The 25,559-nt window shown below is 41.0% G+C and overlaps 1 protein-coding gene across 5 annotated transcripts in view; it reads left to right on the forward strand.

Annotated features, from left to right (window-relative positions):
* Dab1 (DAB adaptor protein 1) overlaps positions 1 to 25,559 on the forward strand; it is a 1,139,889-nt gene that overhangs the window by 304,772 nt on the left and 809,558 nt on the right. For all 5 annotated transcript variants that reach the window (XM_048815305.1, XM_048815307.1, XM_048815306.1 and 2 more), the window contains exon 2: positions 12,135 to 12,298. The gene's annotated coding sequence lies outside the window, so the exon portion shown is untranslated. The remainder of the gene's footprint in view (positions 1 to 12,134; positions 12,299 to 25,559) is intronic.

A 25,559-nucleotide genomic window follows, 5' to 3' on the forward strand; every position in this document is an offset into this window, starting at 1 on the left:
TTACAGGTGGGAGAGTCACTGATAAGAGAACCGATGCTCAGAGATGTTAGGTAACTGGCCCGGGATGGAACAGCTAATAACTAATGAAGCTGGAGTTTGGTCCAGAGACCATTATACTGGTTCTATCAGATTTCCTTATCAAGTCATTTTGGTCCAATATTTTCTATTAACTAGCAAAACCCACATTTCCTATGAGATATTTATTAAAGTGCTAACTGAAATCATGCTTTTTATGTTAAAACCTTTTGTTTTCTAACTTATATGGGTTTACTATTTGTTTGAAATCTACCAACATGAAATAACAGTAGTAAAGTAGTAGTACCGCTTCATGAGCACACACCTCAGCTAGGCATTGGTCTAGGACCTTCTGTGATGCAGATTAGAAAAAAATACCCTTGGTTTTCCAATGGAGAAACCAAGGACTAAAAGGATTAAGCAGAATATCCAGGTCCCACAGCTAGTCATTTTACAGCAGGGACTTCAAGGTACATGTCCATCCCACTCAGCTAGTTTTTTGTTTGTTTGTTTGTTTTTATCTACAAATCATGTGTCAGGCACTGTCCTGTGAGTCAGGGGCTGGTTGTCTCAGGCACTAGGGTTTGGAGTCAGTATCTGGCATAGCTTCTCGCATGTTTTTCTTCTGAAATTTTTCTCAATTGTGTTAGACAAATAAAAGTTTGGGGAACTCTTTTGAATTCTGGCAACTCTGCCACAGGCTATGAAGTTATATAAAATTTTTTGTGGAATCATGCAGTTTCTCAAAACAGCTGTGTGCATGTTTGCTTCTGCACACACTGTGGACAAGAGGCTCTCATCTCAGAACACGGGTTCTTTGTTTGATTTGGAATCTCCACAGTGGTGGGCAGTGAAGCTCAGTGTTGAGTGTTAGCTCTTCATTAGAACCAGATGGCTCCATACAACTGATGTGATTCTGCAATCTGCATATGGGGTAAAAATGGGAGTTCATAACCCACTTGAATCAAAGTGTGAAATATGATATATCAAGAACTATGTAATGTTTTGAACAACCAACAATAAAAAATTAAAAAAAAAAAAGAATTATGGTAGGAATACAGCCAGAATTTAAAACACAGGGGTTTCCTTGTCAGTGAAGAGCTGCTTGTCTTTAATTTTGCAGATTTTTGAGAGGCAACAGTCTGGGGGTTAAGGTCACATTCTGTAGTCAGTCTGCCTGATTTTGACAAGTTCAATTCCCACACTGTGTGGACCATGGGCAAAGCATCTACCCATCTCGATCCTCCTCATCTCCCATACTGAGCAGTGCAGTTACAGTGCCGGCCTTATGGGTCTGTCACCTACACTTCACTTCTAGGACAACAGGGTTCAGCACATGGGCACCGTGCAAGTGTGGGCAATTGCTACTGATAGTCATCCACACACTTGAACTTCAATGACAACTCAAAAAGAAGAGAAAAAAGGCACTTTGCTAACAACCCTTTTTCAGCTTTTACAAGGCCACCGTGCTTTTTTAATCCTCCCTTCTTGGGAAGGGTGAAACAAGCCTTCCATGGGCTTGCACAGTGACCTGGAGCAACCTGGGACAATTAGCCCCTGTTGAAGCTTGTTCTCTTTGAACAGTGCGATATATAAGTTGATTATTAGAACAGGCTGTAAAGTTTGCTGAGCGCTTAGAAACCTTTCTCCGCAGGTCAGCCAGAGTGATCTTTTTCAAATGCTAATCAGATGACACTTGAGTTTCAGTCTTTCTAGTTTCCTCCTATTGCACTCAGAATCCAATTCAGATTCTTCCCTGTGGACTACAAGGTAGCTGCCTCAACCCTAGGCATTGGGCACCCTGGGCTCCTCTCCTCTCCTGAAACATACCATGTCTCTTCAAAGACCAGACTGTTTTATCTCTGTGAGTCCCTCATTCATGAAGTTGGCATTTCCCATCTGTGGGCTCACTTTAAGATATCAATTCCATCAGAGATGCCTGCCCCAATCACCCTGCCCCCAAAGGGCACATAACCAAAACTACGACCTTTATTCTGTTTAGATCCACTGTCATCCTTTTATTTCTTCTGATTGTCTTTCCTGCTGAACTTGGTCTGAAGGCAGGGACCAGGGATGGCTGGCCCTTTATTGTGTCCTGAGTGCAGCACAGAGAATCTGAGTGAAAATTTACCTGAATCAAAGGTTCACTTAGTTGCCTCTAAAATTTCTGGAACTGAATTCCCCACTTAATATTGGCTCTGCTCCAAATGCCATTTGTTAATTTACCTGATTCCTTCATCCCCCTCTGACCCACCGTAGAAAGTAAACTAGTTAGAATGAGTGGTCCGTCAACAACTATGATCTTTTTGTTTATTTCAGGCCCTTGAACAGAAGAGGTAAAATTTCCCATTAGTCCTAGAGTTTTTCATGTCTATCCCTGGAATATAATATTCTTGAGAGTGTCTTCATATCTTTTGAGAGAGAACTAAGAGGCCATGAGGATTGACAAAGCAGCAGTCCTCAAATCAGCAGCATCACCCTCTCCTGGGAAATGCTTAGGCTCAGGGGCCACACTGGACCTGCAGAGGCAGCTTTGGGGGTGGGGCAGCCACCAGTACTTAACAAGTCCTCACAGGACCCTCAAACTAGCTAGCGTTCAAGAACCGCTGAGATAAAATAATTGTTGTCAGAGAAGGCTGGAAGTTGCTAAGTTCCTAGGAATGCTTCTGCAATGTGTAATTAACATCGATGCACCTGGAACTGGGATTCAGACTCACACCAGGCAGGGTCCTAGGCTCAGGGGACTCACTGATGAGTGAGGAGAGAACAGCAAGCATCTACTGCAAGGTATTGTACTCAGTACTCCTCAGGTAGAGGCCAACAATAGCTGCAGAAGCACAGGAGGGTCCAGTTTAGAATCGTGGAGAGTAACATAGAGTCAAGGTAAACAATGGAGACTTCAGAGACAATTGGCCCAAGTTTAAGTCATCCTCCATTACTCGCCCGCAGTGATCCTGGATAAGTCACTTAATCTCCCTGTGCTCCACTTCCTAGCTTAAAATGAAAATGGTAATATACAACAGACACTAGTATGGCAATATGTAAATCAATGGATGTGTAACTGATGTGATTCTGCAATCTGTATATGGGGTAAAAATGGGAGTTCATAACCCACTTGAATCAAAGTGTGAAATATGATATATCAAGAACTATGTAATGTTTTGAACAACCAACAATAAAAAATTAAAAAATAAATAAATACATAAATAATTTTTTAAAAAAAGAAAATGGTAATATACTAGTATATTAGGGTTGTTGTGCTGATTAAGTCATTTAATAATTGAAAAGCACTCAGAACAGTGCCTGAGTCATCCTGCATACATCAATTGCTCTTATCATCATCTGACTGCACACACAGGTAATCAGATGTGGTAAATTCATCACGGTGGGTGATTGAGAGGAAGTGATTCAGGAAAGTTTTCCACCATAGTTGACATCACATCATAGTTTAGAACTTGGCTATTCAAAGTGTGGTCCTGGGACCAGCAGCATCAGCATCACCTGAGGGCTCCTTAGAAATGCAAAATCTCGTGCTCCCCCAACCCCAGCCCAGGTTTACTGAATCAGAATCTGTATTTTAACAAGATCCCCAGGTAATTCTTCTATGCAAATATAAAACAATCGAGAAGCACTGGTGTAGAGTAGCAGTTCTGAACTGTGTTTGCAAGTACCTGAACTTGGAAAATGCCAGCAAAACACCACTGAGCCATGGGACAGAATCCTCCTCAGGTCTGTGTTGTGGAACTGTGGCTTTTGAGATGGGAAGTGGTGGAAGGGTGTGTACAGACACAGAAAGTCCTGCACTAGCAGGTTTGAAGTGGGGAAGCCACATTGTACTGGAAAATGTCCAACATGGTGAACAAGGTCAGAGAGAGGCAGACAAGAGTGCAGAGGGAGGCAGGTGGTTCCTACAACCTATGGAGAGATGAGACACAGAGGTAGTAAAGTAGAAAGGGAAAGCAGTCTTGGGGGTTATGAGAAGTTGACCTGTCCAGCGGGACTAAACACGGGAAAGGAAGAAGGCAGAGAGTGTGGTGCAACTCGGGATTGGAACTTATCTGACTTTAAAAAACTGCTCTTCAGATCCATTTCAAGGGTTTCTCTCTGAGTTGGCTTTCCAAAGTCAGCTGGGAGAAGAGCCTTTTACTGTCATTTACCTGGGAATTCCTCATAGTATACCCAAAAGCATTTGGTATTGTTTCTTGCCACACAAGGGCTTGGGGACAAAGTGTCCTTTCAGAACCCTAGAAAAATGGAAGCATTCTTCTATTTTTGTCTAATGTCTCTAGCAGTCTATTTAATTATTATAGCAAAACCTCTGTTCCCTAGATCCCTTACGAAATGAGTCATTCCTATGGAGGTGAAGTTTTCAGATGATCATTGATGTGCAGGAAATTTTTATTTAAAATAGTATTCTATTTTGAGGATATATTTTAATGTGACGGTTTACCTTTTTATTTTTAGCAATGGGAACCTTCTGTAAAAATAGAATTATACATAGAATTTCAATATATAAAACAGAATAAAGAGAGTTACCTTGATTCATGAAGAAAAGATAGGCCCAAGCCCCAGGCACTTGCCTTTTAATTTGTCCTTAATTTGGTCCCTGAGACAATGCCACAGATATCTTGGAGCCTGTTGAATAGTTTTAAAACTATTGGTTTTAAATCAACTTACTCTCTACATCACTGACTTCTTAAATAGAAGAATCAAGTGTAATTTTTTTTTTTTTACAACTGGGACTTTGCTATCAAAATCATTATTGTGATATGATTGAGTAGGTCCAAAGAACTTTCATTGAAAGTGGTAGGAATCTAACTCTAATGTAAGCAAAATTATGATTTTATTGGCATGTGCCAATAAAATCATAGGAAGTCTCAGAGTGATGGTTGTTTATCAGGCAAGGTTATATCCCAGTGTATCATCAGGACCGGTCTCTTTCTTCATCTATTGATTGTACCTGTCTGTTTGTAAATGTGTAAACATTTAACCCTACTCAAGCCTGTTAACAGAAATTCTCTGTTCCCAGCAAACAAGATAATTTTGGCAGTTTCAGGTAAAATCCTTGTAGGTCTCGATCCAAAAGGAACAGAGGCCCTCTTCCTCAGTATCCATATATCAGTCCTTATGGAAGGACTTCCAGTGATGCTTCCTGGGCCACATGCCAACCCTTAAAGCCAGTGAGTAGAGAAGTCCTAGTGATTGACACTTCCTCCAGAACCACATAGGTTGGCCTGGGTGGGACAACTGTCCAGCTATCAATAACAATAATCTGCTAGGCAAATATAGAGGAATAAATGTCTATTTTCGTGGTGTAGGCTATCTTTTTTTGTTTTTTTAAGTTACTGAATTCCTACTATGTGCTGAGCATTGTAAGCACCCAGGATTGAGCATGCAAGCACATGGGTGTATGGGTAAATGACAGATTATTGTTATAAATTGTGACCATAGGGAATGCACCAAGTGTTCTCAGAGAAATGTTCATTGACTGAATAAAGGGGCAGTTAGTTGTGCCAGAGAAAATCAGGAAAGACTTTACTCAGGAGATAATATGCTATTTGCATGTTAAAGGGGAAAAGGAGCTTGTTAGGTAGAAGGAGCAGAGCATGGAAAGATAGGGAGGTAGGAGTGGGGATGGGGTGGTTAAAAGTGAGAAGTTGGGGGTCATAGACCTGGCAGCAGAAATGACTCTCCTTCCTCAGTTTGTCCACACCCTACTATTATCTACCAACTCACCCCCTAGGATTGATGTTACACCTCAAAGACTGGAGAGATGGTGTGGACCTTCATGGCTGCTGTCCAACATCACCTCCCCAGTATTCAGACCTTCTTAGACTCCATTTCCCCAATTCTAGCCTGGCTCACACCTTCCAAGATCCTCCACTCATCCTCCTCTCCATTCTAATTACTGCTTGCCCCTGTGCTACAGCCCATCATTACCATCCTCCAAATCTTCTTTCCTGTGTCATTTCCCCTATTGTTTCTTCTACATTTTGACCTTCTCACAAGAAAAAGCACCACTTTTAAAGACAATCAGCAAATCAGAACATGTCTCTACTCCAGTGATTTTTTTTCCCCTTCATATCATGCTACCTGGTAACATATAAAAAATGTTCCATAGACAGGCTATACCCACATACTCTGATTTACTAGGTCAAAGGTGGAGCCTGAAGTTCAGCAATTTGTAAAGTTCCCCAAGTTGACTTTAATTTGTGGTCAGTTTGGGATCTGGTGCTCTCCACTCATTATGCTAAGTGCCTCAGGGTGCTCTCTGGGCTTTGGGCCATTCTCATAAAAACCCACCCATGGCAACCCTGCCTAAAGGTCCTGAGCTGCTCTGGATGCCTCTCATGACATAAGTGTGGTCCCTTGAAAACCACCAAGACTTTGCTGTAGTCAGGTTTCATGACATCATCCCAGGCTTGTTACACTGTTGTCTTGTTCACAAAATTATGTTTTAGCCTTCTGGACATGTAATTTTGCAAATCAGTGTCAGGTACAGAAAGGATCCTGTCACTTGAACAGCACATTCAGTAATTTTAAAGGTCAAAGACCCACATGGACATTAGCTTCCAGCTATTGAAATACACTGATTTAAAAACACAACAAAAAAATGTGGTCATGTGGCACAATGGCTATTTATGCATATAAAAATTAGCTCATTAGATATGCTCCTAACCAGTATCTCAAGTACTACTCACTGATCATCATGGCAGAAAAGCAGTGGTAACTACAGAAGTGGGTTTCATTCTGAGGATGTTGCAACAACAGCTCTCAGTGACAGCATATCTGTGACAGGCACCATGTTGCTGGTTAGTTTACCCTAAATCCCCACAACCCTGCATAGTGGAAAACTCACTTATAGAAGGTAGGGAACACATCCAGGATAACACATTTACAGGTGCTAGAGCTAGTATCTGGTGCCAGATGGTCTGAGTTCAGGTATGCCTACTGTCCACAACACTCACCATCAATGCCAACAGGGTACAGTGAGCATGCTCCACGGGAGGAAGGCTGCCTGTACGGTGGTATGGTGTGGTGTGGGAGAATCTGTCCACAACCCTTGCCACGTGGACTATTGTTTCCTTAACAAAGAATCTGCTGATTTGGCAAGTGCAATGTGATAGCTCAGGTAAATTGGTATTTTTGGTCAGATATTAGTGGGCAAAAATAATTTTCTTATTTTCGCATTATCTGAACACTTTGTATTGGAGGTAAAAAAAATCAAGGGTGTGTTCCTTTCTTTGAACTTTAAACTGGGGAAGCTAAAAAGAATAATAAGATTTTGAGCACGGGTTTTATATTTATACCACACCATCAAAAGAGAGAAGTACAAATTCCCAGTCACCCTCACCAAAAGATTATAAAGCACATTTTGTTTCCTTTTTCAGTTGGTCAAAAGTTGTGTCTCTGAACTGTTTGGTATCTGGGAGTAAAACCACTAGCAAAATGTCTGTTTTGATAAATCGGGAACAAAAAGACCAAAACTAATGACTTCCACAATGGAAGCTGCCCTGGGAAATATAATATAGGATAGTGGAATCGGGGGCTTGTTTACTATGATTCTGTGTATCCATCTGATGGGGAGTATAAATAGATTTCTTTACACAAAGGGACCCGGGGAATAGCGAATCGGGGAATAATTGACTTGTCTTGGTATGTTTGTGAATGTGCATTTTTATCTGATGGCAAATATGCTGTTGGCCTTTGAGTCAGTCACTCACCATAAAATTTCCTCAGCCACATATGCAACCAAGAGAGTGGGCCCATCCCCCTCCTCAAAGAAAATATTTGAAATTAGCATTAATCATCCAGTGTGGTGGTTTGGGCCCTACGGTGAAAGCCACCTACTGCCGCTGAATGGCATTCAGCAGGCAAGAAGTCATTTGCAATATAATTTAAATGAAGAGTTGGTTTCCTTTCCCATTTAGAACACACCAGTATGGAAAACTGATTGTCAGACATGCTGGTGATGTGCATCAACTTGGCTATTCACTCAGAAAATGAAGTTTCCTGAGACACCGGCACATTTAATTTATTTTTTTCCCTGTGAAGTTAACTTCAGCTTGTTAAATACAATGACTATCCAAACCACAGAAAAACCAACACCATTAATTTTAATGCTTATAATGTAATAGAGGGAGATTATATTCATCTGGGATTTTTCCCATTTAATAGAATGTTTACTTGCCCCTCTCCTTATGAGTTAATTATTATTTTCCCTCCATAATGCTCTGCTTATATCTGAGCCGCCAAACAGTCTGTTAATGTCTTGAGTTTAAGAATTGCTGGTGAAGCCAGCATTTTGTAATGTTATCACTAAAGCTTTAATAACTTGGCAGTGTGCTGAGTGACTGTGGCTGATAGGAATACAACGGGTCCCTTACAGAGCTCTCATCTATTTTTATAAAACATTCACTTTTCGTATAATTTCTCTTCTATGCTTTGATTGTCAGGTTGAATGACTTTTCAGTGAATTATCTCGTAGTAAGTTAAGATGTGGTGACTTTTCCTCTCTTATCACTCAGGTCTATCTATTTTTAGTTCATCAATTTATTCAGTTTATAGGCACTTGGTGACATCCCACTTGCATCAGTACTGTGCTGAGTAGTAGGGATGAATGACTAAAACGCGGTGTCCATCTTCAGGATCTTACAGCTCTGAGCAGAATTTGCAAACAGGAGCAGCAGCCCAGGCACAATGAGACAAGTGATGTAGGAGAACTGGGTATGAAAGGTACGAGGTGAGGGGGGGGCAGTGGAGGGAGCTCTTCCCAGAAGGAGAACTGTCCAGAAAGATTCTGCAGAGCAGGAGATGCTAGCACTGGATCTTGGACCTAGGTCTTGAGTTCTTTAAGTGAGCGGTAGAATGATGGACGAGAGTGAGAGAAGGCAAGGCAGGGAGAGGAAAGAGCACGTTTAAAGTTGTAATGAAAGCCATTTGTTGAAAACCTTGTACAAATGGTCTTCAACTCATGGTGGGTCCCCTCCCAATAAACCCATCCTAAGTTGAAAATACTGTATGTTGAAAACGCCTTTAATCCACCTGCATTATTGAGCATCACAGCTTCGCCACACAGTGCCCTATAGAGAACGGGTTGCTTCCCCTCAAGATCACATGGCTGACTGGGAGCTGCAGTTTGCTGTCATTGCCCAGCTTTGAGAGAGGACATCAAGCACATATTGGGAAAAGGTCAAAATTCAAAACTCAAAGCACAGTTTCTATGAAATGTGTGTCACTTTTATATCATCATAAAGCTGGAAAATCATAGGTCTGTGTATATACTTTTTAAATGATAATATAAGCTGACATTCACCAAGCCTATCATTTACCCAGCACTGTTTCAAATTCTTACATCTGCAAACTCAAACCTTGCAATGATACTTTGAAGTGGGTATTATCAGTATCTCATTTTATAAGTAAAATTGATGTCTGGAGAGATTTGGTAACTTTCCAAATATCACAGAGTTGGCAGGTTCAGAATCAAACTGAAACTCAGGTTCTTTGACTCCAAAGTCAACAAGTATCAATGTTAGGTTCCTGGCCTTTGAGACTTCAGTCCAGCTGATGAGGCATGCAAACAGTGACCGTCATGCTTTACTCTGTGTTTTAGTCAGCTTTTTCACTGCTGTGACTGAAAAGACCCAACCAGAACAAGAGCAGAGGAGGAAAGGTTTAATTAAGGGCTCTCAGTTTCAGAGATCTTAATCCTTAGAAGACAGGCTCCATTCCTTGGGCTCAAGATGAGGCAGAACATCGTGGTGGAGGGAACCAGCTCACATGATTGTCGGGAAGCAGAGAGAGAGAGAGAGATCTCCACTTGCCAGAGATAAATATATACCCCAAAGCCACGCCCCCAATTCCCACCTCCTCCACCAACCCCAGCTACCTTTAGCTACCACTCAATCCTATCAGGTGATTAATTCACAGATTGGATGAAGGCTCTCGTAACCCAGTCATTTCTGTGAACCTTCTTGCTTTGTCTCACATGTGAGCTTTTGGGGAACACCACATCCAAACCATAATACTCTGTCTAGGGGAGATAAAAACTTCATAGATGACTTGTGGGGAGGATTCAATGAAATATGAATAATAGGGTGCTTATAACAGGGCTTGTATATAGTAAAGCCTGCATTGATTACTGGAATGAAGATTAATGTCTTCATATTGCTCCTAAGTACTTAGTAATAGTATTTAAGATTGCAGAGGTGGGGTAGTTGACTTTGAAAGGTAATCACTAAGTTTCCTTGTGTACAGTTGGTGGCATTTCATATGGACCTGGATGAGATTTGGTATAGAAAGTATTTGGCAACCTGGGGATTGTTTCAGCAAGAAATAGGATGCAGAAATGCAAGCAGACTGGGAAAAATCATGTTTTAAAAAAGTCAGTAGACTCATTTGATTGAAATAGAGGATCTCTGTAAAGAGAAGCAGGTAGACAGGTAACAAATCAAACACAGGCAGAAGTTGTTTACAGCTAATGATGTTTGTTGAGTGATTGGCACTGTTTACATTTTGTATTATTTGGTTGTTAGACATTTTTTTCTGGGGTTATTGACTCATTTTTGTTTCCATTTAAAAATAATGAGCTTCAGAGAAGTTGGACAAATTTCCTAAACTCAAAAGTAGAACTTGAGGGGAAAGGGAAAAAAAAATCAAAGGAGAGAAATGAATTACAGTAGATGGGGTAGAGATAGAAGATGGGAGGGGAGGGGAGGGGGGATAGTAGAGGATAGGCAAGATAGCAGAATACAACAGTCACTGGTATGGCAATATGTAAAAACGTGGATGTGTAACTGATGTGATTCTGCAATCTGTATACGGGGTAAAATGGGAGTTCATAACCCACTTGAATCAAATGTATGAAATATGATATGTCAAGAGCTTTGTAATGTTTTGAACAACCAATAAAAAAAAAGTAGAACTTGAACTTGGACTTGAATTCAGGTCTATGTTAAACAGCCATGTTCTTTTGCCCATACTATCATACTTTCATTTTTAACATTTTCATCTTTCTAACACATCATCAATATTTATAGAATAATTTTGTCCAGGTAAAGGGATAGAAAAAAACAAACATGTCAATGTGTTCTTCTTAGGATTCTTCTTATCAATCACTACAGTCCAACATTTCTGCAGTTAATAGCCTGTGTCTCCTTTAATTAAGGTGGGAAGAACTGGTCGTCTGTTTGATTTTTTTTTTCATAACCCCCCACCATCAGCTTTGCTAGTTGTGTCTACCTGTTATAACATGTGCCATCACTAATATACCATCGCCTGGAAGAGGAGGAAACCATTAAGAGTTTGGGTTTTGAAGAAGGATCACTAGGTGTTTTGGGTTGGGATATTGATGTGCCCTTTATAGCTGTGGTCACAAACACATTTCCTAAGTTCTCTGTGTAGGTTTCTTTATCCATTTAATCACAGTGTTAGTAGTACCTACAGTCGTGGGTTGCTGCCAGCAATAAATGGCCTAATACGTATAAAGACTAAATACTACTTAAAATGCTATGATCCTGCGTTAAATGTTAGCATTGATATTTGTCACTATTATGACTTCTATTTCATGTCTCTTTAAATAAATAATTTGGATAAGCCCTGTTGGTGAGGGTGGGAAAAAGTCTTTTCACACATTGCTGAAAGAAGTATAAAATTGTTGACCCTTTGAGGATGGCAATTTAATATCTATCAAAAAAATACTTTAAATATAGTTTTTTTTTTTTTTTTACCCAGTATCTCCACTTCAAGATATTTATCCTGCAGTACAATTCATACAAATGAAAATGATATCAACTGTACCTTTTAAATTTTGGCTTGTGGGTATATATCCTAGGCCAAGATTTAAAAATGAAGACTAAATAGTGTTTCGTGCATGTTTGTGTCCTCCTCTTAGTCTAGGACAGCCCTGCGCACAGAGACCCTGACAAACTTCCTTTCATTCAGCCCAGCACGATTCCTAAGTGTCTGCCCCACACCCCACATGCACCACTTGGGCTTAGCTGGCATGGGGCAGCCTGAACCGTGTCCTTCATCTCCTTTGTTATCACCAGCCTGTGCCTATCCTCCTTCCTCCTCCTTGCTTTCCTTTCAAAATTGATACATACATTTTTCCCTTACAGTTATTTCCTTGGCTTCTCTCGATGAGGATTCCTGACTTGTGGCCCTGGCAATCTTGGGGAAACATCATCCAATTTCTTCGATCCAGACCACGGGGGCCCCCTTCTCCCCAGCATCACCCCCACGGAACTTGGACACGTTGACGGAAGCATTTTTTAGGACCCTTGTGAGTAAAATATTGACTCTTCACTGAAAATCATTTCGATCGTCCCCTCCCCCTGCTACTTACTCTTCACTTTGGAGCGTGATTTTGTTTCTCTTAAAAGCCATTCCAATTCTGTTCTTTCTAGAACTAACTGCTGGCTCCATAGTTAATATTCCAAGGTTCATTATTTGTTTAATCACTGTCTTATTCAATGAGGTGGTAGCCAGCAGAATCTGAGAACTGAAAGGCATACGCCTTTGTTCTCCTCCTGTGTGGTTCCATTCAGGGTTACTTGTCTCTGACTTAGATTGGAGACTAAATGGATTAGAATAAAACCAATTTAAGGGAAAAAAGAAATGTTCACAGAAACAGAAATAGAGAGTCCTGCTATCTTGGCTGCCTAAGATCTGCAGACCTCACCAAGGAATTTAAAAAGTAATGTTTCTTATCATAAGTGACAGAAATATGCTGCTTTCTGCATCAATAGATATGAAGATTAAAGGGTCTGACCGTATTAAACAATTTTGCACAGCACCAGGCACTTTGGGCTGTGCTCTCTGCCTTATTACCCTTCATCTCGTGGCTATTTCAGGCCCAATTTAAGAATACAATGCAGTCTGGCTTTGCAAATTGACATCCTTTAATTTAAACTGTCTTATGGGAGAATTAAGAAATTATGGAACAATTATTCTCCCTCAGTTGAAAGCTGGATGACATCCTGAGATTCTTGTACATTAGCCATTTGAATTGATTAAGTCACGTAATTGAATTACACCTTTGCCCCCATAATATCTTGTGGCAAATATGTTGGTGTTTCGTGTTGGAAAAATGTTCTCATAAAAAATAGAGTTGGGGCCAGGGTTACAGATTGACCTGAGTGTCAGAGAAAACCTCAGAGCAGAGTGGGCTGACACTTTGAGGTTTTGTGGGGGAGGGTGATTAGCGGAGTGGGTGTTCCATTTGGAATCACAATGGAAGTTCACAGATCAAAACGGTATGCATGATATCCTGTGTATCCTTCCCCAGTCTCCTTTTGCATTGTCCTTGAACAGTTAGCTAAAGTGTCTGGTGCTCATTCTCAAAGTGTTTTCCAACATCCCCTAGGAAGAAAAATGCTGGGTTTGGTATACCTTCCTTTGTCCTGCACAGTTTTCCAAATATGTTTTCATCGTAGTACCTACCCCTATTGACAAATCTCCTTCCCCAGACCACGAGGCTGGAAACCCTGTTAGGATAATGGTAAAACTGGCTAGGTGTTTGTTGCATGAGGTTTTATTTGGAAGTCTCGATGGTTTAGTCTCTAAGATACGTTCTTTTGTCGCCCAAGCACAGAGGAAGAATCTATTAGTGATTTTTAAGCCATCATTCTCAGATAGAGCTTTTTTTTTTTTCTTTTGATTACTTGTGTCATTGGACAGTTGTATCAAGGATTTGTTAAACGCAGCTCTCTGTTTAATAAATATCTGCTAGAAATTTATTATACACAAAAGATAGACTAGATGCTGATAAGGAAAAATAGCCCAAACACATTTCTTGTTCTTTATAGAAGCTCAGAATTTAGTTGGGGATCGGGGAGGTCTGTGCAAGAAATAGCATTGGAGAATGAAGGAACAGGCAGGAGGCAGTTGAATAGTCCAGGACTATGAGAAGGGCAAAGGTACATTCCATTTCATTCCTCTCTGAAGTTTGCACTGCCTTGGTCTGCCCAGCCCCCTCCCACATCATCCATTTGGAATCCAGCAGAGAAGAAAACTCTTAGACTCATGTCCTGTGGTCAAGCTGGATGCGTGCCTTTCATTTGAAAACTCCTGCAAAGGAAAGAGGGTTTAAAGCACTGTTCCTCTGCACCCTTACCCAGCCCCGACTCCCAACTCTACCACACTGTGCAGCATTCTGGGTATTTTGAGTTCTTTGTCTATTCTGTGTGGTGCAGGAATCTCTTGCTCGTTTTAAAAAGCACTTTACCTTTTCTTTACCTTTATCAAAGAACACTCTAGGAGCTTTAAAACCCTACCACAGCTATCCTCCTGAACACTTCTGTGTGGAAGGGATTAATCAAGTCTGTCAAACATGGAGCAGTAAAACCTTTAATATTTCTAAAAGGTTTAAAGCTAGCATATTTATCACATGCATCATTCAAAATAATCTTTCTTTCTATAAAAAAAAAATTAAGTGCTTACTGTGAAATATTGTGGTGATGAGCACAGTGGGCAAAAGGCTCATGCAGGGGCCCAGTTGTGATACTGGAACAGAGATTCTGGTTGAATCTTACCCTGACATCACCCTAATAGGAGCCACCCTTCCTCTCCCACACAGCTATTTACATGAATGTTCAACATTGTGGAATTCTAGAGTCTTGGTGTCCAAAGGGAAGGGGAAGTAGGAGAAAGAGACTGAGTTTAGTTGAGTGTTTTCTTCATGTCAGGTATTAGGTATGAGTGCCTCAAATGGGTTGTCACATTTTAATTTTCAAAACAGTCCTTTTGGAGTAGTCACTATCATGGCTGATTTATATACAAGGCAACTAAGATTCACAAATGAAGCAATTTGCTCAAAATCATATAAATATCCATTTGCAAATCTAAGACGTGACCCTAAGCCTTCCTCATTCTTCCACTCTCTGTATGTGGCAAATGCTTAGCACCAGGCAGGTAGCTGGAGAAGGTCTGTCAAAGTTGCTATGAAGGTTCTGGGAGTGTTATTGAAAGATCATTATTTTATAGATGGGGAGACAGTATAGATAGTTGGACATGGTTCTGAAATGTGTGTTTTAAAATGTTTAATGCAGTAGTCGTGCTAATATTCCTTACAGTAGGGACAGATTCACTCAGGGCTTTTTATTACTGTAATTGATTCACTGTAACTCGTGATTTCTAACCCCCTTGTGAAGGAATCTTAGCATGACTACCATTTTATATATGGGGAAACCGAAACCGAGACCTGAAGACATAAGTTGTGTCCAAGTCATTCTGCTAGAAATAGCTGCATTGAAGTTCAAACTCTGTTCTTCGGATCCCAAAGCCACAGTCTTTCCATTAATAGTTTTAAACCATTTGGTTATCATTTCTAAGAATTCAAAAACTAAAATAGTTGTTTTATTTGGAAATTTTACTGTTTTGCAGTGTACACTTTCAAAAGAGTACACTAACAGTTGTTTGGGTACTGGATTTCAATTGAAAATACTGCTTTGAAGAATTTTGCAAACACTTTTCATTTAGAATGCCTAGAAGAGTTATTTATAATAACCCATGTATAATAATTTCTTTCTGCTTTATTGAGGTGCAGTTGACATATAAAATTTTGAAGCTTAAAAAGACTTCAGAAACCCATGACTCTTATTTTTGAGATTTGACCACTGAAGTCTATACACTGAAAGTAGCTGATGGAGGCTCATACAACCTCCTGTGATTAGAGAGTAAAGGTCCCTTCATTCAGATGGGGATGGATAGAATAAAACCAGGGAAGGTTTCACTGGGGAGGTGGCTCTCAGTGATGTCCTGAAAAGAGAAAAAGAATTGTAACAGAGGGAAAAAATTAAACAAGTGATGTTAAAATGGGAGAAAGGAATGACTATGGAAAATGGCAACATGGTAGTCCTCGGGAGGAAGCTCTTTATGGAAGCTCTAGTTTGCTGTTTCAATACAACTCGTTGCATAATTGCATTCTTAGACTGTGGCCATAGATTTGCATACAATAACCCCCCTGCCAGACAGGTGGTGTCTTTTGTCCCCCTCTATCACACAGCAAGCAACCAAAGTAAAGGTCTGGAGGTGGGGAAGATTTGTAGCTTCCAATTCACTTGTTTATGAGCCTGTCTGCCTGTGTTTACCAAATATATCAGGAGATAAAAAGATGAAAGGCATAGGAGGGATAGCTTTTTTCTCCTAGGCTGCTTTGAAGACAATAGGCCCGTTTTGGGTGAAATGTTTCCCCAGTTTATATTCTACAAATTGAAGTTAGCATCAGCATGAAAAGAGAAACAACTGTGCTGGGTTTTTCTCGTGGGCAAGCCGTGTGCACCTGCCCTAAGTAGTTCTAGGGTTGATGTTCTTACTGGTAGGAGGGGGAAGAGACCAGTATGTGGCATTCTTCAGATGGCAGAGTAGATCTTGCTTACATGCTGGCCAAGTGGACTCATGAGGGTCTTATAGGGTCCCAGTCATACGTAAACACACATAAGCTCACACTCATGTAAACTCTTCTATATGCTGAACACCAGACTAGTACTAGACACAGAGCACTGTATGTCTCTGTGAAAAGGCAATCAAATCAATAGCAGATTAATTGCTGTATTTACAAAGGACAAACTGAGGTTTTCTGGCTTGGAAACCCTTAGGTAAATCAGACACACACTACATTACTTGGGCTGGGAAAGGTTTTTGGCTAACATATCCTAAGATTTAACACAATAGACACCTATTAGTATATTTAATGCAATCATTATTTATGTTACCACTGCCTTCTACATGTGGTCTCTAAAGTCTCTGAAGAAGGGGAAAAGAGTGAGGAAAATCACACTTGGGAGATTTTTAAGGGCTATTTTTACAAATGGCACATATTTCTTCCACCCATACTCCACTGGCCTTAATTCAGTCACATGACCACACTTCATTGCAGGAGACTTGAAAATGTAGATTAACTGTGTGCCCAGAATAAAAATGACATACATGTCATTTTTCTTAATGTGTTCACTTACACTCAGCTCCTATTCAAACAGATGCAAAATCATCTGGAAGATTTCCTTTGACTACCACTTTGAGTGGTTCTTCCAAGAAATAGGATCTTCCAGTGTAGAATATTTCTCTACTGGTGAACATTTAATCAGTACAAATTATCTGGAAGAGTCTTAAATGATGTCATAACTTTTGACCTCATGATTCCTCTCCTGGTATTCTGTCCTAAAAACAGAAATAAGAAAGATTTGTGAACACATATATTTTCACATTAAACTTTCTTGCAATTTTGAAAAAGAGCAAGCAACCTAAACTTTCAAAAATGAGAAAAAGTTTTCATGAAAGTTTTTCACATTTAAGTAATGTAGTCATTAAGTAAAACATATTGCCAAAGAATTTTTAATGTTTTTAATGACATATGGATAGGAAGGTAGGCTTCAGAATTTTATACACAACATTATTCTGGGTTTGTTGTAAACATATGTTCAGGTGTATAGTCACTGAAACCTAAAAATGACTACAGAGGATGCATGAAGATGTAAATGATTTTTTCTACCTAGCAGAAGACAGAGGGCTTTTATTTTTCTAAATCTGGTATGCTGATTAGTTTGCATAGCTTCAGTAAATATAAAAAATATTTTTTAAAAAATGAAGTAGAAATAAAAACAGCTTTGAACCCTGCCTGATTCAGGTGAAAGAGAATTGCCCCAAGTATTTCAGGGGAACAGCCACAGGAGTGTGCTAGTCATTACAATTGTCAAATCCAGAGGGGAGCAGAAGGTATTATAAAAGTCAAGATTTATGCAACCTAAGGGGACCCACAACACCTTTCTCAACTGAACTAGAGAGCAAAAATCCCAACATTAATTGGCTTTCAAAATATGAACACTAAACTGTCTTAAAAATTCAAGACTATAATAAAGGGTTCAAGTTTTGGTTCTTCTATTAGCTGTGTGGTAGCTTTGGGTATATAACTTTACTACTCTGAACTCATTTGTAAAATGAGTTGGTGAAAATGGAAATGGTACAATCTTTATAGTATTGCTGTGATGTTAAATGTGATCATATTTTCAAATATTTGGCACACATGCATATATACATATCTGTATATATCTATGTGGTATGTACATATATGTGTGTGTATGCATAGGTATACATGTATATATGTGTATGTGTAAGTGTGTGCATATATGCATATATATGTTTTTTAATATGTATATACGTATATACGTATTTGAAAGAAACAAAGTTTGTCATGTATATGTATACATATAAATGTATATGTATATGTATATATACATATACAAATGCTGTCACCTTGACAAAATTCCTGATAAGATCAACTTAAAGGAAGAAAAAATTATTTGGTTCAGTTTCACAAGTGTGAATTTGTGGTCACTTGGCTTCATTGCTTTGAGTCTGAGGAGAAGCAGGACATTTTGTCAGTGCCTGCTGGAGAAAGCTACTCACCTCAAGGTGGCATTGAAGCAGAGAGAGAGAGAGAGAGAGAGAGAGAGAGAGAGAGAGAGAGAGAGAAAGAGAGAGAGACACGATAGGGACAATAAATACCCTTTCAAGGCATGCCCCCAGTGACCTACCTCCTCCAACTGAGCCCCAGCTCCTGACAGTTCATTCAGCTACGAATTCATCAGTGGATTAATTAATCAATTAATTAATGACGAGATCAGTCCTCCCATGATGCAGTCCCTCCCCCAAAGCCCACATCTGAACATTGCTGCATTGGGGACCAAGCCTTCAACACCTGAGTCTTTGCGTGACATTCCAGATGCAAACATAACATATGTACTCAGGTGCCTCCCACAGTGCTCAATAGGGTACACTTTGGGATAAATCCTCTGCCTCAGAGTTTTGTGATCCTCTTCAGTCTTCATTCCTCATCCTCATCCCTACCCTCCTAGAACCATCACTAGACCACCTGGAGCATTAGCCTGGAGGAGTCTGTGTCACTGTGACACTCACCTGCAATTTAGAGACATCCCTCCTGGGGAACCCCTCCCTGCCCCATCTCCTTTCCTTTGCAAGTTCAGTTTGGCACCCAGGCCCTGAAGCCCCGCTGGATGTCCAGCCTGTGTGTCAACTAGGAGAAGGCGAAGCACCCTAGTCTAAGGCTAGACATTTGAAGATGTTTCTAGGTGTTTCTAGGTGAGAGGCCCCTGGGCTGTGACACCACCCAGTACTGCAGAATCAGAGAAAAGAAAAGGCAGCCCAAGAAGCCATGCTTCCCTTCCCTTCTGCTTAGGCAGAGTTCTGAATCATTTTCCTCTCCCTATGTGAAGCCTGTCTCAACAGAGCATCACAATCAACTCAGTGGATGAACACACGGATGTCAGATGCCAGACACTGGGCATCAGATTGTCATACCTGGTAGTTCAGGGTTTCTCTTTGCATCATGTTCCTCTAGCAAGAATTTGTGTACTCCCCATTGCCTCCCTTCTCCTCCTTCTGGGCATTTTATTCTTGCATCTGCTAAGCTAAATGAAGGTGCATGGGAGTCACTGAGGAGGTGCTGTCCAGCTGTGTCCTTGGTCGTCCACACCCTCTTTCCCTACACCATTGAAGAGGATGCCTGAACATTCATCCCGAAGGCCTTCGGCTTCATTTCAATAGTGCTTAGTGACTTCACAAACAGCATGGAAGGAAACTGCTCAGTTTGCAGCTTAGAACTCCCCTGAATTCTAGGCTGCTCACTGATTTATGCTGCCAAGGAGCCTGTTGCTGATTATGCTGGATGTCCCATAAATTAATGAGAGCTGGACTTAGAGGTGACAACGATCGCTGAGCCTGTGGAGCAGAAAATGCAACACTAATACATATGTTTCAGAAATGTCCTTTTGTCTATATGTTTAGAGGAGAAAGTGCTGATGAGGATCAATTTCATATTGACTTTAAATTTTTCAGTTGACCCAGAGCTCTTTTTATTAAGTAATGCACATGAGAATATTTCATTCCAGGCCCACGGGATGGCTTGGAGAATTCCCTTCAGAATACAGCAACCTGGGTGAAATTTCAAATGAATTCATTCTTTTATTCTTTTATTTATCCGTTAATAAATATTTATTGAGCAGCAACTATGTGCTCAGTTCTAGAAACTGTGCTAGACTACGAGCAAGATACAATCTGCTCTCAAGGAACCTGAAATCAAATGAGCTAGAGAGACCCATCAACAAATAGCCCTGCCTAGAGTGGGAGGTACAGGGTGTATGGAAGTCCTGAGTGATAACCCAGGAAGATTTCTAGGACTCCTGATAAGAACTTAATTTTTGTTGAATGAATGAATGCGTAGAAAGCAGAGCAGGGCAAAGGCACTTGCACTGCAAGAGTCACATCTCACCACATAATGAATGGCTTATCTGGGTGCATTATTTCTTGTGCTTAGAATGGAGATAAGATAGGAACACATGTGCTCACCTCCAGGGGATGCTTCTCCAAAGAAGCAGTCCAGCAAACCTAAGCACTTGCCCTGAGAAAGATCTGTTTTCAAATCCTGTTTTAACATCCTTGACTAAGCAGTGGATGTTTCTGGAAGCTTGGATCCTTCTGCTTGTTACAAAGCCCTGCTGTACCTTTAGATTTGACTGAATCTTGGGCAATATGTTGTGAAGACTTTTTTTTTTATTATTATTTACTGCCTTCCTGCAGTTTTCTCAACTAGTATTTCTCATATTGTTAGTTATGGCCCCTGTGTCTGTTACCGGTGCACTTTTGTTTTGTTTTAATCTTGTTTGAGTCCTCAAGCCAGTCGAGAGAAAATGTGAGCATCACTCTTCTGAGCACCTACCTCTGGGATGTCATCCCTGGGCTTTGAATCACAGGTTAGAAATCTTGTCATGCTCCCCTGAACTTGACTCGATGGCTGCAGTGGCCTGGCTGATTGATGGCTGTTTCCTCCTCTGTTTGATCTTAGCAAACAGACAGCTGTGATGTAGCAGCTTCATCCCACTCACCTGCTGGCATCCTCATGTTTGGTTTAATAGCTTGTTAACTGCTCTGAGGACAGGCACTGCCCTTCCTGGCTCCCATTGAGAGTGGTCTCTATGGTAACTGCATCCCATTGGGGACCATGCTCATTCTTCAAGGCTTTCTTCCTCCATTTTTCTCTGGTGGCTTCTGGGTAACCTCTGATGGTTGGAGCCCGTCTCACCCTGCCAGGAAGCTACCACTGATTTAAAGCCTAGCACGGGAACTTAACAAGACACACAGCTTTCTTCTGGCCTCGTTGCTTATTCTCGGTTGCACTCGGTCCAGGCCTGCGGGGAGCTGTCATTCATTCCTCCTTTATCATCTCTCTTTCTGGCGGTCCCCAGGTATGGCTCTGTCTCTCTTGAAAAGCTCTGACATGGTTTCTCCAGATCTCCCTGCTCATTAATATCTTTCAACAATCCCTTCTGAATCCTGGCATTCGGTATGTTCTTTTTCCCTCCTCATCCCTCTTTGTTTAGTCATTCACTCTTCTCTTCAGAAAGAACTCCCAAACACTCTCGTTTTCATCTGTTCCCAAGGACTCGTGTCAAAGAAACTCATGGAGACTCCTCAGATAATCTATGAAGAAAGACCCCGTTGATGAGTCACAAGGCTCTAGAGTGTTCAGTCTGTTGATGGCATTCAGGGCCCATCGATAATGCTCCTACCAATAACAGACATTTATGTAGAGCTAATTGTGTTCCAGGCACGGTGGTAAACACCACGTCATTGCTGTCTTCCTCACATGGTCAATGTTCTTGTTGTCCTCATTTTACTGAAGAGGAAATTGAGACACAGAGTGGGAGCATAGGCACTAAGGTTCCCAGATATTGAATATCAGAGCATGGACTTGAACGCGGGTTCCAGAAACCGTTCTCTTTGATCCTATACCATACACTGGGCAATGTCATTGTTCTCAACATGCAGTTCTACCACAGGTAGTAACTCACTTCTGCAAGGTGAAGTTCTACCCATCGACAATGCCAACACTAAATGCCACCTGCTTTGTGAAACCACCCGCCTTCCTCCACATTCGAGATGTGAGTTCGTCTGCTCAGTCAGTAAACATCAAATGATATAGTGGCAATAATTTATTCATTTATCCATTTAAATACAGGTTCATAGGGAGTACCTTTAAAAGTGTTTCTCTGCTAAGTTCTGGGGTTGCCATGGTGAGCAAAAAATGAACAGACCCTGCCCTCACCCTCTTCATTTTTTGAAAAAAGAAAAAGAAGTCAAAGATATATAGAAACCAGTTTATACATGAACATATCTGTAAACTACAACTACATCTCTCTAAATGCTTATATATCTTGATATTTACTGAATGATTGGTTAATACATATTAATTTTTTCAACCAATTCCTTCTGCCTGTTTCTATGATAAAGCTCACCTCCTTAGTCTGACATTTAAGACCCTCAATTATTAGGCCTCAAGTACTTTCATAGGCTTATCTCCTATCAGTTCTTGGCTCCTATTCTCCAGTCATCACCTTCATTCACACCCAGGATCCCGGAATTTTCCTCACTGGAAACTATCCAGGCACCATTACCCTGCCATGCTGTTGCTCAACCTTCTTCTCTGCCTCAACTTCCTCTTTTCATCCTTTCCATATCACATTTCTTCTTCCCAAACCCTTTCCAAATTTCAAGGCCAGAGCCAAACACTCATTCTCTGTAGAACACCAACAACCATTTCCTTTCATGTATTTCTACCAGCAGGCCCTCACTGAGTCCTTCCCCGTGCCCCCACCACCTTGCCCAGCCCCTCTGACAGCACCCACCGCTCTTCATCTTCGCTTCCCATTTGTTCTGCTGACTAGGACTGCGGACCCCTTCAGGGTCAGGAACAGGTTATTATTTTTTTGTTACATTAAAAAACAGCACAGTGCATCTCATGTAGTTGTTTTAGTCTGTTTAGGCTAACATGGCAAAATACTCAAAGTAGGTGGTTTATAAACAACAGAAATTCGTTTTTCACAATTTGGGGTAGTAGGAAATTTAAGACTAAAGTTCTGGCAGTTTCAGTATCTGATAAGGGCTCATTTTTGTTTCATAGATATGCTTTTTCTCTGTATCCTCATGTGGCAGAAGGGGCCAGAGTTTTCTCTGAGACCCTCCACCAATGAGGGCACTAATCCCATTCATGAGGTCACCACCCCATGAACCAGTCACCCCCCAAAGCCCCACCTCCTGACGCCATTACATCAGGGATTAAGTTGGATCATACAGATTTGGGCAGGACGTAAACATTCAGCCCATAGCAGTAGTAGGCTTCTAGCATTTTTATTATTTAAATATTATTAGTAATAACTTTTAAAGTGTCTGACTTCCATTTGCATCTGATATTCTGCTAAGTATTTAACTCATTTTATTTTTTTTTCATCCCCAGAATCTTGTGATGTAGACTAGGGTACAGACATTGTCATTAACTCCGTCCCACAGGTGAGGAAGCTGAGACCTAGCAAGGTCCCATTCCTGAGCAGCAGACCTGAGTAGCTCCCACACTGACTTGCGGTGAGTGCAACAGGATCTGCTGCCTGCCTGGCCACCCCTGTGGCCCCTGCACCTGATACAGTGGGGCTGAAGGCATTTGATAAGATCCTGTTGGGTGGATGAGTAAATGTTCTGGAAACTCCATGCTTCAGTTTTTGTTCATGAACAAATGGACTTGTGTCTTGAGTGTGGAGGAAGGAAGGAATACAGCGGAGAGCATTCACTCCCAAACACCTCTCTCTCTCTCTCTCTGTCTTTCTCTCATATAATCCCATTTCTGAATATGAAAAAAGAAATTGGAGAAGGGATCTGTGGGATTCTGATTAAATGACCTTAGGCTGAAACTTTTATGTTTTCATTTTTTATAGAAGTCGCCTTTGGGCACAGGCCATAATCCTGACAGATCTAAAACAAAACAACCTTTCAGATGGTTCAAGACCAGAAGGGTCAAACTTTGGAGTCCACAGAACTCCTTGAATCTAAGACTTGCCATGGCCTCTATGCACTTTTGCACAAGATAAATATTCCCTCAGAAGTTTAGCATAGTGATTAATGGGTACCAGATGAATTCTAGGACCTGGGAGCCGGAGTTTAGGAACCCATCCCAAAGCTTACTGGTTGTGTGATCTTGGAAAAGACTCAACTTTTCTGTAGTTCAGTTTTCCCATTTCTAAGATGGGTATAATGATAACATTTGCCTCCTACAATTGATGTGAGAATTAAATAAATCAATTCATTTGCAGGGTTTAAAACAGCATCTGCCACCCAGGAAACTATCATTAGCTTTTAGATAATTACATCTCTTTCAGAAGAGGCTGGAGTGAGAATTATGTGGTTAATATACATGGAGAACTTAGACTTCTGGAGGCTGCAGCCCAGGACTGGCGTGGCATCCATCCTACCACACACTGCTGGGTAGACCCCAGGGCCAGCCACAGTTTAGGAACTTACAGAAGGAATGCATTCATCAGAGACTACCAAGGAGCCAACTTAACTGGCCTAGCACTGGTAGAAAAAGCTTGGGTAAAGATCTGGGTTAGTGAGGTGGGTAGGGTGTGAACAAAATAAGTAGCAGTTTGATTTTACCCATCAACACTCCCATGAACAGAAGCGCCCTCAGGCCCTCCATGGACTCAGAACCTGTTCCTTATTTTCTACAAAATTCTAACCAGGTGTTAATAGGTGCTTTCTTTTTTTTTTTTTTAAACATATTTATTTATTTTTTTAGTTATTGGCAGACACAACATCTTTGTTGGTATGTGGTGCTGAGGATTGAACCCGGGCCGCACGCATGCCAGACGAGCGTGCTACCACTTGAGCCACATCCCCAGCCCTTAATAGGTGCTTTCTAAGGCCACAAGAAAGGAGAATGCTTGGAGATGAAAGTAATTCTAGAGACAGGTCCCCTGGCAACAAAAAAGAAAAAAAAAATGACAAAAATGAAAATGTAGATGGAGCGTAAATAAGGGTATTAAAAGCACAGGCTGTCACACACACAGATGTGCATTTCAAACAATGCCATATCCATCACCAGAACACAGCTCCTTATGTAGATACCTACCCTTACCTGTTCAATCCCTCCATTAGCAATGAGGAACAGGTGGGGAATGTTGCTGCCACTTCCCCAAGGAGGCGGGAACCCTGATGTCTCATTATACCATGGACGTCCATGGCTGGCATGAGTGGGTGCTTTACAATGACCTGTTTCACAATGGCATACCCAAGGCCATGTGCAGACACAGCATCCAACCTACAACATGCTGCTGGGTGGACCCCAGGGCCAGCCACAGTTTGGGGACTCACAGCAGGAGTGCATTCATCAGAGACTACCAAGGAGCCAACTCGACATTTATTGAATGGTTTAGTGTTTTCTGGTGCTATACCAACTATTTTCCAAGTATCATAAAATGTGACTTTATAGTTTTCAAATTTTTTTCATCAGTGTCAACTCATTTGTCTTTTTAGGATCATCCTTGTTTAATGAGAAGATGGAGTTTTAGGAAGACGAGGGTTTGCTCAATTGGCAAAGCTGGGATACAGGTGAATGTGGCTCTGTCTTCAGGTCTGGTGTTCTCTTTCCTTCCCCATCCAGACCATGACGGTGGGATTTGTCCAAATCTTTTGCTCACTTA

This window comes from Marmota marmota, unplaced genomic scaffold (genome assembly GCF_001458135.2).
Source record: "Marmota marmota marmota unplaced genomic scaffold, marMar, whole genome shotgun sequence".
Taxonomy (NCBI): Eukaryota; Metazoa; Chordata; class Mammalia; order Rodentia; family Sciuridae; genus Marmota; species Marmota marmota.